Source organism: Suncus etruscus, chromosome X (assembly GCF_024139225.1).
Source record: "Suncus etruscus isolate mSunEtr1 chromosome X, mSunEtr1.pri.cur, whole genome shotgun sequence".
Lineage (NCBI taxonomy): Eukaryota > Metazoa > Chordata > Mammalia > Eulipotyphla > Soricidae > Suncus > Suncus etruscus.
Window position 1 is genome coordinate 77,422,971 of NC_064868.1, and position 17,802 is coordinate 77,440,772.

Below are 17,802 nucleotides of genomic sequence, written 5' to 3' on the forward strand. Positions count from 1 at the left end.
ACATGCAAAGCAAGAGCACTAGCTCTCTCAGCTCTATCCCTGGCCTCAAATCACTTTTTTCTAAGTAGTATTCCAGTTAGACATACAAAATTATGTTAGAACTACTCACAAAACTTTCTTTCCAGGAATCTTATCAGCCTTAGGTTTTATTACCTTTCTGGGCAACATTACAGACTAAATTGCTCTATAAACTCTACTCTCACCTATAAATCTTCTCTACTTGTATAGTAGAGGAATAAAGTTCCTTGAATTTACTAGAATATAAGGTTTCTATAATATTCTAGAGTATATTCTCCAGATTTAAGCCCATTTTTTTCTAACAAATGTGCTCACTGGCCACATATTTTTAGACATAGCATCCCAAATAATCACTACTCATTATCATTAGTGCTTCATATTATATTTAGTATCTCAAAAATAAGATCTAAGACAAATTTTAGAGTTACCCCAAGTCTCATGAGATATTTTGAGCACACAGGAAATAATACAGGAAATAACAAATGAAATCATCCAATGGGCTCTGTTGATTCTGATAGTGAGTGGAAAATTATTGTGATGTTGCTTAAAATTTGTATAACTTAGAGTAACCAATGGCATTAAGCTTACCCTAAAATCTCCATAACTCCTCAAAATAATACTAAATAGAAACTCATCAAAAACACTATCTTTATTCTTAAGCAAGCAGATTTTATTGCCTTCCTGCCCGTGTTCTGTGATTATCCATACCTCTAATTTCCATTGGGATCTCTCCTTCCATCCTCAGAAACACTGATAAAATTTCACTCAAGTACATGTGTAGTCATTCTTGACTTAACCTTTGTCAGGAAGCATCAAGAAATGACAAAAGATCAAAGTGATTTTACATGTCACTTCAATATTTACAAACCCCTGAGGTAGACATTATTATTGTCATTATTGTTGCATTATTATGATGCTATTATAAGAGATGAGAGATTACAAAAGCAATGGGCAGTGTCTGAGGATGATACTTAGGATGAAAATCAAAGTACAGTAATTAATCATAAAATATGCCTGTTAAGGAAGGAGGCTGGGATGGGAAGAGAACATGGGTAATGAAGAGGGATACAGCGGAGGGAAAAGTCAAAGAGACTGTAGGGTTGGTTGAACTCTAAGAAACGGCTTTCAAAGACTATGATGCATGGCAATATATCTGTAGCTTTGTGTTACCTGGCATTCCATGGGATAAAGCTGTGATAGGCATTTGAGAAGCAACAAAGACATGAAAAAACCAGAGGAAAGAGGTAGAAGACTCTTCTAGGTGATCAAGGCATGAGTCCTGGGGCATCTTGTTTCATTCAAAAGAAACACTTGGTTACATACTTCTCTCCCTAGTTTGTCACAAGCTGCACTGGAGCTCATAGAAAGGCAGTTAGTTCAATTTGACTGCAACACATATTCATCAGTTTACAAGCTCAAATGATCCTCAACACCATCAAGAAATGCAGATCTCATGTATACGTTAGAGAAGAAATACTCTCTTCTTTCGATAGTTAAAAAGAAGCATATTTTGGCTAGTGGAAAGCCTGGGAACAAAGTTCCTCATTATAGTAGCTGCAATCCAGAAAATAATTCTAAAAAAGAAAGAGCTCAATTAAATTAGTGCTTTGCACTTATGCTTGCCACCGTTTCTAATTCTCCATTCAGTAACTAGAGCTGGTGTTTCTTTTTCTTCTCAGGAGGGCTGTCCCTGCAGTGAATGCAGATGGAAGAATACATGGTGCCAGGTCAAAAACCCACTCTCAATTTGTTGGAGAAGAGTTTCAGAGCAAATGGTATTTGAGTTTGTTTACTCTTGGCAGCATTTCTGTTTAAGAAAAAAGGCATTACAATTATTTTAAAAGCCCCAAGCCATCAAATGTTCCTAAAATAGCATTTAATGATTTAGGTGTAAATGAATCATAAACACTTAGATTAAACTTCCCCCTCATTCCACAAACCCAGCTGGTTAAATGAGGTTTTAGCAAAAGAGCACTTGGCCTCCTTTATCTTACTGAAAGTAAGGTCTTCTGAGGTAGACTCTGAGCTGCCCATGGTGCTCACACTGGTAAGAACATGAGAAATAGGGATGTTACCTTTTAAAAGGAAGTAAACAAGAGTGTCTAGTGTGCACTAGATGATTTCATACATCACTTCCAATATTTACAACAACCCCTGAGGCAGTCATCATTATTGTTGCATTGGACACAGAGGATGGAAAAGTCAAACAAGCTATGAAGCATGTCCAAACTTTCCTAGCTATCAAGATGCATACTTGAATTCAAATTCTGACCCTCATGCCACCAGTGCCCTTTTCTTGCTCACTATATCATATCTAATGTATGTGAATATGTCTCTAGTACCAGAATAGTGGTATCCTCAAAGATACTCATGTATTAATCCCTGGACAACTGTGAATGTTTTTCTTTGAGGCAGCAGATATCATTAAGATTGCAATCATTAAGATTGCAAATTACATGACCTGAAGCTAGAGGGCAGAGGCCTAGATTATTTGAGAATAGTGTATTCATAGGAGCTCTGAAGACTAAAAGAAGGAAATAGAGGAGACAGAGAAACAGGAAAAAAAAGTCAGGGCAAATTAACAGTGTAAGAGATGAGAGATTACAAAAGCAATGGGCAATGGCCTTAGTGGTATAGAGGTATGTATATATCTAAACCAGAGTTAATGATACTAAATATAATAAGCAAAATACAGTAATTAATCATAAAATGTGCCTGTTAAAGAAGCAGGATGGGGATGGGAAGAGAACATGGGTAACAGAGGGAATTTGACACTTGAATTTGAATGCCTAAAACTCTACCATATAAATATCTGTAAATAAACTTTTTAAAATTATTTTTGAAAGTATAGAAATACATTTTAAAATACAGAGGAAGGAAATCAAGGGCCAACAAATACATATAACTTCAAGTAGTTGATAATGATCCTGAGTTGATTACTAATAAGGTTATAAGAACCAAGTTTATTACTACTCTGAATTTTAGAGTTCCATATAATTTAACTGCAAAAATAGTCATTCAAAATATCTCCTTATTTCAAATATGATATACATATTTTATTTTTATAATTTTATTGAAACCAATAGTCATTCAAAATACCTCCTTATTTAAAATATGATACACATATTTTATTTTTATAATTTTTATTGAAACCATTGTGAATTACAAGTCCTTTATAGTTAGATTTCAGGTATACAGTGACAATGAATTAGGTACATTTCCACTACTGATGTTGACAGCCCTCCACCAAATTTCCCAGCATGCATTCTATACCTCCACCCTTAGTCTGCTGGCCTGCTCATGTAACAGGCCCATTTTATGTATTGATTCTATTGTTGTTGACATTGGCTTGGGTATTATTTTTGTCCTTTTTTTTAAATCTCCACTAGTGCATCTGAGACCACATGGCCCTGGCCCACATCCTCTTTTTTGTCCTTCTCAAGTTTGTAGAAAATACAGAAATATGAGGTAAAATAAAGTAATTCATGTTCCGAGAATCTATGAGAAAGGTGGGAGACCCTACCTAAAAAAGCAAATAAAAGGGTTGGGTGACAGTTGTTTTTTCTTTTTCTTTTTCTTTTTTTTGCATAGGCACAGCAAATTTGAAAGGAAATACCCTTGGCCTAAAAAACCAGGGTGTTCCTACCTATGGAGCATCCTGTCATAGGAGTAATTACAGGTTCTGGGCATACTAGTAGTCCAACCCCAGGATCTCTGAAGCCTACATCTTATCAGAAATTGAATTCAGCTAACCCCCAAAATGAGAAAATTAGCACTCCAATTGTTGTTTAGAGTCTCTAGAAAGTAAGTTTTGTACCTGTGCAATGTGTCTAATTATAACTGAGAGAATTATTAAAATAGTAATAAGTTGGCTTTACAGAGGCCAATTGGTTCAGTAATTAGTTATTACGAGAAAAAGCAAACACTATTCCACCCTCAGTGCTAAAAAACTAATTGGTGATGGGAATGTTGCACTGGTGACAGGGGTGTTCTTTTTATGACTGAAACCCAACTACAATTATGTTTGTAATCATGGTGCTTAAATAAATATATTATTAAAAATTTAATTGTATCTTAAAGCCTGTATGCCTTAAGTTTAAGAATCAAGTATTATATGGAAAATTAATGAATTTTCACCATCTTCAACCTGAGAAAATATATACATTAGATGTCTTTTAAAGTTTTAGTCTCTCTAAAATATATCCTATTAACATTCCTTCAATAAATATATAAAGGGAACCAACATTAGAAGCCAGGTATCCAATGTTTGTATATAGTATATGATAAATGGAAACAAAATAGAGAAAACCCTGGATTATCATTGAATTTACACATCTGCTATGGGGGGTGGAAATTTAGGAACTGGCTATGTAAATAGTTAAATGAGACCTCCCATTGTTTTGAGTCACTGGAAGTTATGTGCTTTGAATTGCTCTTAGACCTAAGTTAGTGACTCATAAACTTTTATAAGTCAAACTACTGGTATGTCAGCTTCCTATTACTGTAGTATAATATAAATAATATAGGAATCCTCAATGAGAAATTAGCGTTAGACTAAGGCCTGAAAGAAGTTTCAACAAGAGAGCCATGGAGATAGCTAAGATAACTGTACTAAATAGATGAATCAAAAAAGTAAGTATCCTCACAACAACCAAACTTAAAATGTGCCTGTCAGAGTCAGGCTGGCAGTCAGGTGGGAGGGAATCTGGGGACACTGGTAGAGGAAAGTTGACACTAGTGGTGGAAATGGTGCTTCAAAATAATGTACTTAAAAAACAACCATCATAACTTTATAAGTCACGGTGCCTTAATAGACAGACTATTTATAATGTTGAGTCTATATATACCATACTTCCCTAATGGAAACATCTACTGTTGATGGATTAACCAATTCTACTCTTAAGGTATAGGAGGAAAGACATCCCCTCTGGTGATGATGATGGGAAGTTTACAAAGTAACATTCTTGAAAAAAAGTGTTATTTTTAACTTGACACCACTCTTAGTTTTCTTCTATAGGTTTATTTTCCTTCTTTCATTATGTCAAGAATTCCACCATATATATTTAACACTCCAACTTGGGGGAGAGCAATGCTTGGAAGACAACCTTAAAACCTTCATTTCCCATCCAATTTAGAAGCCAAAACTTGACTATATAAGTTATGTCATATGTTTGAAGCAGCATTCATTAATTGGACCTGACAGATACAGAAGACAAGTGGTATTATGGGTTTGAACACCAAGACCTCATTTGGTTTCCAGGTTACCTCTATGCATAAGCCCAGAGAACTGCTGGGTGTGGCACATAAGCGAACAAAAAAGAAGCTCAAATGGGGATGACCAGAAAGATGATTTCTAAACTCATATCAGTTGTTTTCATGGGAAGGGAATGTAAATTTTCATCTTCACATGCCTTAATAATTTCTTCAGTGTGAGGATCACTAGCGAAATACTGCTGACTTTTCTCTTTTCTGACATTCCTTCATATCTTGATAAGGTTTTTAAAGAGAAACGATCATCAGTTTTTCTTCCTCCACTAACACCAACTTATCATGTAATTCATAAATTTCTGTTCCTTTGTGCCTATACATTCTGTGGGTGAATGCTCTTTGCAAGAGAGCAGAAAAAGTCTTGTAATCTAGAGCTGCTCCTAACTGTGTAGTTATGAAGCTGATTGTTAAGACATCTAGATTTACTTATAGAAGCTTAATTTACTACTAATACTTTTATGGGGAGTTAAGGTGATATTTTTCTCTTATGCACCTTTCTAATTTAATTGGTTTCTTAATTTGGTCACAATTTGGGAATAAGTAAATTGATTTTCCCAGGAAACTCAAACAATTTTCATGACTGTCCAGAATCATGGCTTTTAGAATACTGAATAAGTCCAAAATTTCTAGATTGCCAAGAATGTCACAGAATGCCAAGTCCCAAGAATCTGGTTCATGATGTTAGCCACTGTTTTTCATGACCAGACCGTTACCAGGAAACCTGCACTCCTACTTCAGTAAAGGTGGGAGGGAAGAAAGAGAAAACAAAAAAGGAATAAACTGGAGATATGGCTGTGTATAGATTTGTTCTTTCACAGATGGAAGAGACTGGAAATCCCAGGCTGATATGGAAATAACTAGCGATTGGTGATGTTATTATTACTTCACAAGAACCTCCATCAAAAATTCGACTTTAAGGCAGCAAGAAGGATATGAAGAAGGGATAATAAATGTTATATATGAATATTTAATGCAAGGTATAAATGCAACGATAAATTTACTGTTCTTGATTTTGCTGGAGCCAAGTGTCCATATCAGTATGCAGTATAAGTTTCCCAAATGAACTTCTAATTAGTTCCCTCTGACATGCCTCCAATATTTGCATTAATTGGACTCATACAAAAAAAAAACATGTTTGCACCACCAAAAATTGAAACTAGTCTCACAGCTCAAAAACTGTCAGCCAGGGAGACAAGAAACATTTACTTGTCCTCAAACTAAAAAGGGTCCTTTGAGTTCTCTTTAATGGCGAGCTAAGTGAAGATCACAATTGCACACAAGAAAGCCAAAACAAAATGTTCCACATCAATTCTCCCCTGGATAATTTTATTTAATTGCTAAGTAGAAGAGAACACAAGAGTTTGTATGAAATGCAGAAAAATCACAACCAGTAACATTTTTAGAGTTAAAAGAGACGTTCTTTTCCCCTTTCCTCTCTTTGTGTAATAATGATTTTACTGAGAACTCTTCAAATACAATTTTTAGCGTGTGAGACAGCCCAAGAAGTTTGGAATATGACTCTTGAGATAGCAAAGATATCCTCAGGTCAAGTCTTAAAAAAAGGATTTTTGATGAGACCACAGTTGTTCTCACTCAGATCTAGAAGAGAAATGATTACAGACAGATTCTGTACTACTTTGAGTGACTAATTTTTTCCCATTTCATCTGTTATGTAAAGAACTTTGAGAGTTCTCTTCCCAGCTCCTTGTGAAGACTATAATGTGGTTTTCTATTTCTTTGATTTATATCTAGGATGGTTGCAATAAATTGAAGAAGAAAAATCAAGTAGAAAATAGAATAAACATTTATATATGGGACTCTGAAGCAAGGGTAGGCAGCTTGCCTCAGCTCCTGCTGTCAGCTTAGTCTCTTTGATCCAGGGGAAGTGTAGTTGCCTCTCCCCCCAGAAGCTCTCTGGCGACACACAATTTAAAGTGCTGTAACCACACAGACATGTAGAATACTTCAACAACAGCTACTGGCTACAACTAGAATGGCTATAGTCAAAAGAATAGCTCTTAGTCTAGAAGAAAAGCCCTGCACCTAGACTCGCATTTACAGGAAAGGCAGAAACTTTTAAAGATATGTTAGTCTCACTTTGAAAGTGGTGAGAAATGCAGTTATTATTAATTTTATGTCAACTAGCCAGAGATCTATCTGAAATACCCATAGGGTGCCTAAATTATTGGTCAAACATTATTGGGAGCAGTTCTGTGCTAGTATTTTTGAAGGTGCTTAACATTCAACCCAGTAGACTGAAAAAACACTTCACTCTCTCATTTAGATGCATCTAAACCAAGAAATAAAGGCCAGAGTTACAAAAAAGACTAAGCTTTCCCTAAGAAGGAGGAAATTCTTCCTGATGGATTTTGATTCTGACCATTGTTTTTCTGTCTTCTAAATCAAACTGAAACATCAGTGCTTCTAGGTTTTATGCCCGCTAATCTTAACTAAAAGTACACCATTCTTTCTCCTGGTTCTAGATTTAGGGCATGGACTAGATCTTAACTGTAATATGTCCTGGGTATTCAGGCTGCTGCTTCACCATGTAGATATGGGAACTTCACAGTCTCCATAGTTGAGTCATATCGCACATATGTATCTGATATAAATATACATGTCACATTAAAAAACATTATTTTGTCCCTATCTATTACTATTATGGGTTATGGCACCTCATTGGATTCGATACATGCTAGAGTGGTATGCGTTGTATTAGACTTGTCTAATCTCCCACAAATGGTGGCAGAAACTATAATATGCTTATAATATTAGAACCTATAATATTAGAAGAGAGCAAAGTTTAAGATTCTTAAAGTTGCAATTTAGGTCCCTGATCAGTTGATTTTCAGTTAACCAAAGGACCTATTAATCAGTGTGGGCAGTCAACATTAAAAGGGGATTAATCTTCAGGCAAAAAACCTCTGGGCATCTATAAGAGCTTAGAAAGGCCCCTGTTAAGAGCCAGGTAGAAACTGAAGATTTTGATCCTTCACCTACAAACTGTTGGATTTTGCCAACAGTCATATGAATTGGATATTCAAATGAACTCACTTCTAATAGGGAAAAATACTCATCCAAAATATTGATTATGTGCTTGTAATATTCTAAACAGAGAAACCAATTATTATATGACCATCAAATAGTGGCAGGGACTTTGGTAGCCACAAATTCGCTATTATTATGAGGCTGTGTAAACATAAAATAAATTAATTATGGTGATGATGAACCAGAGTCATGGAACAGAACATATCTGTTCTATACAGATTATCATGATAAAGAGAAATTATTCTTTTAATATTTATTATTTGGCATCTCAAAAACATCTAAACATCCAAATATCAATATAGAGCCTGAGAAGACTCAAAATGTTGCAGTAATGTGTCTTTCATTTGAAGTATGGTCATTCTAAATTTGAAATATAAATGTTTCATTTTCGGTTGGGAAGATAGCTCAAAGGGTTGATCTGCAGGATATACATGCCAGAGTTTCAGGTTTGATCCCTGGCACCACAAGATATACTTAGCACCACTGGGAATAACCCCTAAGAAATATTATGGGAGCATCTGTTACACACAGCCAGTTGTGGACCAAAACACCAAATAACTTTTGCCTTGTTTTGGAACCACTGGCAGTGCTCAAGGTTTACTCCTGGCTGACACGCCAGGATCACTCCAGGTAGGGTTTGCGGATTCATATTGGATGCTGAGGAATAGAGCCGTGGTTGTCTGCTTGCAAGACAAACACCCTGCCTGTGGCACTGGTCCCACAATAATCTTTTTAAATGATAGTCTCTAATTAAATAAGCAATTGTCCATTCTTATAAGAGATTTGTTTGTGATAATCCTTATTTTCCGTTTCAAAAAAATATTATTTAAGAATACGGTTACTTCTTTTAAATATTATAACCACACTTGAAATAATTATATCAATTAGAAATTGTTTATCATTATAGTGTGCCATAAAACTTGATTTATGTTTAAATTTTACATTCTAAGTACACATTTAATGTTGCCAAATAAATTCTCCATGTTGTTTAAATATAATACATATCTAAATCTAAAACTTCTTTGTTGCCACAGCAGAAACTCTAACAATTAAGGAATAACTCTCAATTGTCTCTTCCTATTTCCTGGTAATCTCGAATATATTCTTTATCTCTATAAATTTACCTACTTGCAAATACAATACTTGCTATTTGGTGTTAAATTAAGTCACTTAGCACAAAGATTTTTCTATGTGACACTATAAATCCTTAATATATATGTGCTACATTTTATTTTATTCTTTTGCCTATTAGTTTGTTGATAGACTTTTAGGTTATTCCCAGTACTGATTTTTGTAAATAAGGGTGCAGTGAATATTTTTGAATAATTATGCATCTGTGTCATATTTTCATTCAAATTTTTGGGGCCACATCTGGTGATGATCAGGATTACTCCTGGCTATGCACTCAGAAATCACTTCTGGCTTGGGGGACCATATGGGACACCCAGGATCGAACCCAGGTCCATCCTGGGTCAGCCTCATGCAAGGCAAACACCCTACCATTGTGCTTTCACTCCAGCCCCTCATTCATTTCTTTTTGATATATACTTAGGAGAGTAACTGCTGAGTCATATAATAAGTCTAAGTTTAGCCTTTTAGGGAACCATCAAATTGTTGTCCACAGCTGCTATAACATTTTACATTTCCTACATTGTTATGCAGAGTTTAAATTTCCCCATACCCTTGCCAATACTTGCTATTTTTATCTGAAAATTTATAACTATCTAAATGAGTAAGGAGTAGTATTGCATTGTGGTTTTATTTTCATTAATCAACTGACATTGTGAAGCCACTTATTGCTTTGTGGACATTATATCTTTGGAGAAAAGTCTATTCACATTTTCTATATTCTAGGTTTTATGGTTTTAGATTTTAGCACTATATTGTATAGCAGTGGTGACAGTAAACATTTCTGTCTTATTCTAATTTTAGGTAGACTGAGCTTTTTATAATCACAAAGTATGTCATAGTTGTAAAATTTTCATAAATGCCCTCTATCATGATGAAGAGATTCTACTCCTTGCTATGAGAGTTCTTTTAATGAAAAGGTATTGGGTTTTATTAAATATCTTTTATGTACTAATTATTATGATCGTGTATTCTTTTTTTCTTTCATTCCATTAGTGTGATATGCTGCATTGATTTTTTTTCTTATGTTGAGCCACCTTTGAATTACTGAGTTAAATCTCACTTGGTAATGTGTATAGTCCTTTTAATATGCTTGCTAATATTTTATTAGCTTTTATTTATTTATTTATTATTTATTATTGCTTATATTTATTTTTGATAATATCATGTATTATTAATAAATTTTTTTGCTAATATTAGCTTGATAAGATTTTATTAGAGGTTTTCTATCTGTATTGTTAAGTAATAGAGGCCTGAAATTCTTGTGACATATTAATCTTTGATATCAGAGTGATACTAGTTTCTTGGAAAGATTTAGGTTGTGTCATTTTCTTTACTGTTCTATTGAAGATTGAAAAGGACATGGTGAATTCTTCTATATATGGCTGGTTTAGTTTTCCAGTGGTACCATCTGGTTTGGGGCTTTTATATTTTAAATATGGACCCTTTAATATTTCTCAGATTTCTAGAAGAGGAAAAACTCAGAGTTCATTTGATAGAAGGAAAATCACAAAAAATTTATTGACCAGAGAAAATAAATTAACACTTTCTTTGAAGTTTTCTTTGTTGAGTGATTTTTAAATTAGTCATTCAATCTTTCTAGTGGTTAATTCATATTTTATAAATGTAAATTATTCAGTCTCAGTAAGTTTCATATTTTAGGAATTAGTTTGTTTATCCTAGTTTTAGCATTTGTTAATATGTAGTTATTCCAAGTTCTTTTTAAATCTATATTGTTTTGATTTTTTTCTTCAATATAAGGACAATAATAATAATGGTCCTAGTGTCATCATTTGTGCCTGTGGTAGTATAGCTAAAGTCTTTAAATTTTTTTTTTTGGTTTTTGGTTTTTGAGCCACACCCAGTGATGCTCAGGGGTTACTCTCCTGGTTTGGGGGACCATATGAGATGCAGGGGGATTGAACCATGGTCTGTCCTAGGCTAGCGTGGGCAAGGCCTTATCACTTGTGTCAGAGCTCAGCCCCCCAAAAGTCTTTAAATTTTGAAAATTCAAAATTAATTTTTGTTTTCTTTGATTTTACATATATTTTCTCTGACTATTTAAATATTTTCTTTATAGGAACTGGAGTGTTATAGAACATTATAGAGGGCACTTATTTTCCTTGCATGCAGCTAACCCACCAGGAGTGATGTCTGAGTGTAAAGTCAGGAGTAATCACTGAGCATGCCACATGTGGCTCCCCCAATAGAAATTCAAATGTTCAATATACCAGTCTTTTTGTCTGTTTTATTTTTTGTTATTTCCTCAAATATAAAATATTTATTCATTTGAGCCATTTCCTTTTTAATATGAGATCTTATGTTTATACAGTTTCCATTTGCTTAATGCCTTTGCTAAATCTCTCAAGTTTTGAGATGCTGTATTTACATTTTCATGAACCTCTCAATATATTCTTATTTCCCTTGTGATTTCTTCTTCCTACACTAGCTGTTCAAGATTGGGTTGCTTAATTTACACATAGCTGTCAATTTTCCAAACTTCCTTCCATTAGAAATTTATAGCTTCATTTTATTGTGGCCAAAGAATAGACTTTGGATTGCTTCAGTTTTTTTAAGTTTGAGTTCTTCTTTTTTTTTAAAATTAGTATCTTTATTTATACAATTTGATTACAAACATGTTTGTAGTTGGGTTTCAGTAGTAAAAAGAACATCCTCCTTCACCAGTGCAACATTCCCATCACCAATGCCCCAAATCTCCCACCTCCCTAACCCCACTGCCTGTATTTGAGACAGGCTTTCTACTTCCCTTATTCATTCATATTGTTATGTTAGTAGTCAATGTAGTTATTTTTCTAACTGCACTTACCAATTTTTGTGGTGAGCTTATATCGTGAACTGGACCTTCCAGCCCTCTTCTCTATTGACTCTGAAAATCTTTACAAAAATGCCTTTTATTTTCCTTAAAACTCACAGATGAGTGATACTTTTCTGTAATACTGTTCTCTCTCCCTTTGACTTATTTCACTCAGCACAATAGATTTCACGTGCATCCATGTATAGGAAAATTTCATGACTTCATCTCTCCTGACAGCTGCATAATATTCCATTGTGTATATGTACCACCGTTTCTTTAGACTTTCGCCTGTTGAAGGGTATCTTAGTTGTTTCCAAAGTCTGGCTATTGTAAATAGCGCTGCAATAAATATTGGTGTGAGGGAGAGATTTTTGATGTGTATTCCTAGGGTATATTCCTAATAGTGGTATAGCTGGATCATATGGAAGCTCAATTTCCAGTTTTTTTGAGGAATCTCCATATTGTTTTTCATAAAGGCTGGACCTAGACAGCATTCCCACCAGGATTGCTTCAGTTTTTCAAAATTCTTGCCTTATTTTTAGACTTGTGAATTTTGATTCAGTTTTTATTTGATATTTGTTCAAGATATATGTGTATTCTGTTTTTGTGAGGTAGAATGTTCCATATATGTCTGTAAGGACTAATTGGTATTCCGTGTTGCTCTATGTAATGATCTTTTAAAAGAGAACTGTGGCATTATAATCAAGTGGCATTCGAAAAAAAAAACAATTTTCTATCTCTGGATGTCTACAAATAATTTGGAGTTCTTTGTGCTTATAGTTGAGAGAGATAGAAAATCATATTACATAACTAATATACCTACCTATGCTAACAGCTCAGAACTTTCAAGCAAAAGCAAGTACTGGCTAGCCTCTACTTGCATTTTGCAGGATGCATAAAGTCTCAGAACAGAAAATACCAAGCCATGAAATTGAAATAACAGATCTATTATTTAAAAATATTTTTGTTGTAAAATTCCCTTTTCAAATAGACTCAAATAAACAAACTCAATGCATAAACAGATTTTAGGAGAAGGCACTGAGGAAAACTTGCTGAATTTCTGTCTCTTACTCCTACCTCAAATTTCCCTCCTAATGCCACTTCAGAAAGTATTCTCTTATATGACAAAGATCTAGATTATGAGTCAGGAGAACATACGCAGAAGCCTGCATTCTATTCTCTAGGATAGTAGAAACTGTCATTTTTAACGACTTTCTGAAAAGGGACTCAGTAGTTGTGATCTGTAGATGAAACCTACACACAGCCTCTGCAAAGACACAGCTCAGGAAAACTGCAGCATTGTCCTCTAGTACCAGTTGCCTAAGGCTTTCATTTGATTAAAAAATAAATTTTATACTGCAGTGTCAGCACTCATTTCACTTCCACTTTTCTGCGCACCAAGCAAATAAAATTGGCCTAGTGGAAATATTTTCTTAAAAACAAGAATCCCCAGTGACCACAAATGAGTCCTTGGGGGAAAGATTTGGGTTAGACTTCTGATGGGTGAGAAACCATGATTAGCATATTGTTAACCACGGAATCTCAAAAAATAAAAATAGTATAATCCCTTATGATTTTGAGATAAGGCCTAACTTCAATACTGTACATCATAATTTGTATCTAAGTAGATTTTCATTCAACATGTGGCACTATCACACCATGAAATGGGAAGAAGGGCAAAGAGTACTTGTGTTCTCAACTCGTTAAATAGTGCTTCCATTTAGGTTCATAAACTGAATTTATTTCTTGAGATACAAAAACTTGCATATATAAAAACACGTAGAACCAACAGCCTTATTGTCCAAGAAGTAGGGTCACACAACCTAGTTTGTAAAAATATGATTAAAGAGGTAGCAATGAGCTCTATAAAAGTGGAAATTTAGAAATTTTAAGTTGAGCAAATTCTGTGGTCTGAGTTCTGCTCCTAAGTCTAACTGTCCACAGCAATCAGAATAAAATGCAGTTAAGTGAAATACAGAATTAAGAGAATCTGATTGTCAGACTATAACAAGCCAGGCTGCAAATATCTGCTGATTATGAACACTGTAATCACCAGTAAGAAATTGCATGGAGGCAGCCAGCTCCACATTTTTGTCATTATACTATCTCTCATTCAGTTTCCTAGGGTAGGCTACTTCCTGACTTGAACTTAGTTCTGGCCAGTGTGAAATGAGACTTAAGACACATTTCCTCTCATAAATTCCAATATCTTAAAATTAAACTGCAAATCATGAAAGTGCCCTAGAATGCAGACAATAAATATTTCAACCACTCTTCTGTTATATGATGATTATGGTGATAAATAATGAAATATCAATGATAGCACTGTTTATTGAATGCTTAGTGGGTCTCAGTAACTCTTTTTGATTATTTTTTGTGAGTCTTAATTAGTATCTTGCCTGAATGTTAAATTTTGATAAATCTGTAGATGCTTTGGGACAAGAAAATTGAGAGGCAGATTCAAAATTTACCAGATATGAATTTTCCATCTTCATCTCTCCTAACTGATAATTTACTGTTTTATTTTCTTTTCCAAGATTTGAGCATTATCTGTTTTGATCACAAATCAAATAACATTGGATTTCAGCATTTTTCCCCAACACTATACTGGTTTTAACTGACCCAGATACTGCAATAGGCCTGAAGAATTGGAATAGTTTCTTAAGGCATACTTTACTATTATGACACAGTGAACATTTATTTGAGAGGACAATTATTAATTATCTCTGAAGCCATATGTAAATAGAGTCACTTGTCTAGGTACAGTGGAAAAGTTTAAGATCAACACATCAGTGTCACTCTCCTTGAGCAGAATGATTATCCTAAATAAAATTTGTCAACAACAGCATATTTTTAGTTGGTTGCTATCAAAACATTTTGGTACAATAGATGAAGGAAATATTGAATTCTTTATTGATTCTACACAAAACTTTCAAATGCAACACTGTGTTACCAGTAGAATAGTAACCAAATCCATATGCTTTGCATGTCATTTTAAAGTATTTTACCATAAAATATCTTTTTGATTTAATGTTGATTTTCCTATTGATAATGTGAAATAAATAAGGCAAGTGTTATCCTGCTAACTACAGGAAGAATGGCTAAGCTTATGGGAATTAACAAGAAAATATTAAAGACCAAGTAAAACAACCAGTTTTCTGGTCGTCTACTCAGCACCTAATATAGGTCAATTTCTTAGGTTAGTAAATCTCAATAGCATATCCATTTATTCAGCACTCACTATTTACCTGATCTATGCTAAATTCTGGCCATGTATATCGGGAAGCAAATTAACAAATGCTTATATTAAATTAATATAATAATAAACCAATGAGAATATCTAGTCTTAGGCAGCATTCTGTAGAAAAACAATATATATGTTAAAAGTATACTGATGTATTAATACAAACTTTTTTTCTCTGGGGCAATAAAACTGACTCCATGAACAACAAATATCATTTAAAAATCTTTTGAACTGGGTAAATGTAATAAATTCTTAAACAATTCTGCTAAGGAAAATTTAATTAGACATGTATTATTCAATTAAGGGATTGACTCTTAAGAGAAAATTACTCCAGAAAATTCTTTGCCTTTTCCCTTTTAAGTGAAATTTAAATACAGAAATAACATCAACAAAAAGAATATTTGAAAAAGATCCTTTCTTAAAAAGAAAGTTAAATAACGTGTATTTCCTCTACTGGGTAGAAACAGAAAGATCACTTCTGTATAGATAACTACCTGAGGAAATGGCATTGCTTTTTGACATTAAAGTAAAAGGCATCAGCTCCCTAGATTTTCCATGTTTTGGAAAGAAATTACAATTATCAGTAGATTTAGTCTGAAAAGGAAACATATGGATATTTGCAACATCAGTGTGGGAATGCTACCTTTTATAGGTAAATGCCATAATAAGCATGTAGGCTACTGTATATTTATTTGAAGTAACCATGCTAGGTTACCACAGATCACATGGCGAAGCTGTACATGTTAAAACACACATACACACAACTCTATGTAGGTATTAGAGAACTGCTAAGTTGACATTTTGCTCCATTTAGAAGGAGTAATCCTGGCTAGACAATATTCACTTAAAGTAAACACAAGACCTCAGGAAATTTCCAGGAGATATTTTTAATATATAATTTTTATTTAGACTATATTGGCTTGCATGTCTTTCACAGTAATATTTTAGGTACATATTAACATTGAATCAGGGGAATTCCCATCACCAAATTTGTCCTCCCTCCACCCCTGTTCCCATCTTGCATCCCATATCCCCCAGCCTCACCCCCCGGACTGCTAGAATAAGTGGTCCCCTCTGTGTCTAGCTTACTACTTAGTGATCATATATCTGTTTGGTCCTGGTACCCTCTCCTATTCCCCTCTCTATTTGAGAGACAGAACTAGATTTTTACAGAGGGTGTCACACAGCATGGTAAACTTAATGTGAGAGTTCCATGTATTTGACTATGTCTTGTTCAAGCAATTGCATTATCCCATGATAAAAGCAGATGGAAATGAGTGAATCATGTTAGTTATTCCTACTACTATTAGAAACTTGTCACAGAGCATCTTCAAATACATGGTACTTCCACAAGCTATCAAAATCCGAGGAGTCATATTTAGCCACAAAGACAGCTTATGAGCCAGAGCAATAGTACTGGAGACAGGATGCTTTTCATGAACAGCTGGCCCTTGTTCAATCCCTGATACCCCATATAGACACCAGTGCACTGCTAGGATGATATTTAAGCATGGAGCCAGGAGTAAGCCCTGACCACCACCGAGGTGGCTCCAAACCAGAAACAAAAGACAAAGACAATTCAAGAAGCTAGAGCAATAGCATAGTGGGTAGACGCTTGCCTTGATTGCAATTAACCTGGATTCAATCACTGCTAATCCATATGGTTCTCTAAACTCTGCCAGGAGTGATTCCTAAGTGCATAGCAGAAATAACCCATTAACACAATCAGGTATGGCCCAAGAGTCAAACAAATAAACAAAGTCAGCTCATTAATGTTCTACAGGAACAAATCCAAGTGAACAGAGAGAGCAGGAGTTAAGGCAAATGTATTGCATACTGCCAAATCTGGTTCAAAGATATGGTCCCCTGAGCACTTCCAGGAGTGATTCCTGACAGGAGTGGACAAAACCATATATACCAACCAAAATAGTCCTATTGAAAAATGTTCTGAAAACATTTTCTAGGAGACCCAGAATAGGAATTGAGTCAATATATGCAAATACATTTCTTCCAGTGTCCCTGCCATCATTGGTATTCTAAATCATTGAAAAAGTTTTAATTTCTTCTATAGAAGAAAATAAGTCACAGCTAACTTGTTTCTTTTATAGAATGCACTTAACCTACTATCTCCATTCTACGTACTATTCCTTGTTATTTAAGATTTACCTATTCAGTGAACCTGGAATTAGCCTGATACAAACACACTTAAGTGAATTGGTAAGTTTGTTGGTCTATTTGCTTGCTTGACTTTGAAAAACTTGGGAAATTTATTTAAAGCTCA

At 34.4% G+C, this 17,802-nt stretch overlaps 1 protein-coding gene across 2 annotated transcripts in view; it reads right to left on the reverse strand.

Moving 5' to 3' along the window:
- Positions 1-17,802, reverse strand: part of FGF13 (fibroblast growth factor 13) — a 610,838-nt gene that overhangs the window by 254,578 nt on the left and 338,458 nt on the right. The window lies entirely within an intron of this gene.